We start from the raw sequence: 3,780 nt of genomic DNA, 5'->3' as shown, positions 1-3,780 counted from the left end.
CCAGTTTAAGAACCCATTGTGGCCCTTGAGTCAAAAAGTTTGCCCACCCCTAAGTTAGGCATTGATCAGGCTGGCAGGGGAGTGGTTAGGGAGTTATCAGGCTGGCAGGCAGAAGTAATTAGCGGCAATCAGGCAGGCAGGCAGGCAGGCGAGTGGTTGGGAGCCAGCAGTCCTGGATTTAGGACCAATGGGATCGGATCTAAATGGGCAGTCAGACATCCCTCAAGGTTCCCAGATTGGAGAGGGTGCAGGCTAGGCTGAGGGACACATACACCCCTGTGCACAAATTTCGTGCACCAGGCTTCTAGTTTAATTATAATGTGCCTTGGCGTTGGTCTTTTGGGGTTCATTTTGTTTGGGACTCTGTGAGCTTCTTGGATTTGTGTGAAGTTTTTCTTCCCTATATCAGGGAATTTTTCTGTCATTATTTCTTCAAACAGGTTTTCTATTCCTTTCTCAGTTTCCTCTCCTTCTGGCAGCCCTATTATGCGGATGTTGTTTCGTTTCATGTTGTCCCAAAGTTCCCTTAGGCTTTCCACCTGTTTTTTAAGTTTTTTTTCTAGATGCTGCTCTGCTTGGGTATTTTTTCCTACCTTGTCTTCTAGCTCACTGACGCGGTCCTCTGCTTCTTCTAGTCTACTTTTGATGCTTTCCATTGAGTTTTTTATAGCAGTGATGTCATTTTTTCATTTCTTCTTGGTTCTTCATTTCCTCTTGGTTCTTAAACGTATTGTTGAATTTGTCTTCCATTCTTTCATCCACCTTATGACCATTTCTCTGGATTTTTTTTCTCTGACATATTGCTTGCCTCCTTTTCGTTTACTTCCTTTTCTGGTGATGCCTCCTTTTCTTTCATTTGCGGGCTGTTTCTTTGTCTTCCCATGATCTCTCTTCTCTGAGTGTCTGGTCATGTAGCTCTCTCTCTCCTTTCCATGAGGAGGAGCAGGGATTGTCTGAGTCCACATATTCATGCTGCTTGAGATCCAGTGTTCTTGGGTTCGTAGCTGGTCCTTGGGTGCCATGGTTGCAGGGTCCCTGGATATATATGCTTCCTATAACAGCCACTCTCCCCTTCAAGATGGTGCAGTTTCTACATTAATTATTTTTTAAATTTTGAACCAGCCTTGCATACCTGGAATAAATCCTACTTGGTTGTGGTGCATAATTATTTTTATACATTGTTGTATTTGATTTCTAATACTTGTTGAGGATTTTTATATGTATACTCACAAATGATATTGGCCTGTAGTTTTCTTTTCTTCTTATGTCTTTGTTTAGTTTGGGTATTAGGATAATCCTGGCCTCATAGAATGAATTAGAAAGTATTTCCTCTGCTTCTATCCTCTGAAGAGATTCTAGAGATTTGGTATCTTTCTTAAATGTTTGTTAGAATTTATCAGTGAGATAATCTATACCTGATGCTTTCTGTTTTGGAAGGTTACCAATGAGTGATTCAATATCATTAATAGATATAAGCCTAGTCATATTTTCTGTTTTTTCATGTGTGAATTTTGGCAAATTATAGGCACAGAGTTGTTCATAGTATTCCTTTATTATCATTTGAATGTCCATAGGATCTGTAGTGAAATCCTCTCTTTCATTACCAATATTAGTAATTTGCATCTTCTCTCTCTCTGTTTGTGTTTTTTTAGTAGTCTAGACAGGGGCTCATTGTTTTTATTGATCTTTTTATTAAACTATCTTTTGGGTTTGTTGATCTTCTTTATTGATTTCTTGTTATCAATGTCATTGATTTCTGCTCTAAATTCTCAGAATTTTTTCCTTCTGCTTACTTTGGATTTAATTTGCTCTTTTTTTAAATAGCTTTCTAGGTGAAAACATAGATTACTGACTTTAGAGTTTTTTCTTTTGTAATATATTAATCCAGTGCTATGAATTTCTACCTATGCACCATGTTTAATGCATCCCAGACATTTTAATGTTTTATTTTTATTTAGTTCAAAATATTTTAAAATTACTCTTGAGATTTCTTCTTTGACCAATGTGTTATTTAGAAGTGTGTTGTTTATTCTCCATATATTCTGGGATATTCTAGTTATCTTTTCATAATTTATTTCTACATTGATTTCATTGTGGTCTGAGAGGATACATTGAATGATTTCTATTCTTTTTTATTTTTAATTTTTTATTTTTAAAAAGCTTACAGACATTTCAATTCCATATTAACTGTATAACACAACACTTTGCCTTGATAGGGTATTATTACTTAATAGTAAAACCATAATTTTACTTTATTGTAAAAGATTCCTCAAGATAACAAATTGCCACTAACATATATGTTTTTACTTTTTAAAATTTACACAAGATCTCATTTTTAAACTACTTTTCATGGATATATCATTTCCTAAGAGCTCAATATGTTATGGCTAATGGAAATGTGTACTTTTTAATTGAACTTATTGGGGTTACATTGGCCAATAAAATTATATAGGTTTCGAGTGTACAATTCTGCAGTATATTATCTGAACAGTGCATTGTACACTCACCATTCAAAATCTAGCTTCCATTCATCACCATTTATCCTCTTTCAACTCCCTTCCTCCCCTTTCCTCTGGTAATTATTACCATACTATTTTTTGTGTCCATGAGTTGATTTTTTTTTTTTTTGGATTACTCCCTTCACCTATTTCACCCAGCCCCCTAGCCTCCTCCCCTCTGACAGCTGTCAGTCTGTTCTCTGTATCTATGAATCTGTTTCTACTTTGTTCATTAGATTTCACACATAAAGGAAATCATATGGTATTTTTCTTTCTCTGACTGGCTTACTTCACTTAGCATAATACCCTCTAAGTTTACCGATGGATGCTGTTGAAAAAGATAAGATTTCCTTCTTCTTTACAACTGAGTAGTATTCCATTGTATAATGTACTACAGCTTTTTTATCCACTTATCTATTGATGGGCACTTGGGTTACTTCCAAATCTTAGCTATTGTAAATAGCGTTGCAATGAACATAGAAGTGTGTATATATATATATATATATATATTCTTTTGAATCAGTGTTTCAGTTTTCTTCAGATATATTCCCAGAAGTAGAATCCCTGGGTCATAAGGCAGTTCCATTTTTAATGATTTGAGGAAATTCCATACTTTTTTCCATAGTGGCTACACCAATTGCATTTCCATCAACAATGCACAAGGATTCCGTTTTCTCCACATCCTTGCCAATACTTGTCATCTATGGATTTATTGATGATGACCATTCTGACAGATATGAGGTGATATCTCATTGTGGTTTTAATTTGAATTTCTATGATGATTAATGACATTGACTATCTTTTCATATGTCTATTGGCCATCTGTATGTCCTCTTTGGAGAAGTGTCTAATCAGGTCTTTTGCCCATTTTTTATGATTTTTGGTGTTCAATTGCTTGAGTTCTTTATAAATTTTGGATATTAACTCCTTATCAGATGTATTATTGGTGAATCTGTTCTTCCATTCAGTGGGTTGTATTTTCATTTTGTTGGTAGTTTCCTTTGCTGAGCTGAAGCTTTTTTTTTTTATGTAGACCCATTTGTTTATTTTTTCATTTGTTTCCCTTGCCTGAGGAGATATATAAAATATATTGCCATGAGAAATGTCCAAGATTTTACTGCTTATGGTTTGATTAATATTCTTTTAAATTTGTTAAATTTGATTTTTGGCCTAGCTTGGTGAATGTTCCATGTGAGCCTGAGAAGGATGTGATGCTGCTGTCACTGAATGAAGTGGTCTATCACTGTCTATTGATTGATGAAGTTGTTGAGTTCAACTATGT

This window comes from Myotis davidii, unplaced genomic scaffold, assembly GCF_000327345.1.
Source record: "Myotis davidii unplaced genomic scaffold, ASM32734v1 scaffold449, whole genome shotgun sequence".
Taxonomy (NCBI): domain Eukaryota; kingdom Metazoa; phylum Chordata; class Mammalia; order Chiroptera; family Vespertilionidae; genus Myotis; species Myotis davidii.
Note: the sequence above shows the minus strand (reverse complement) of the source record.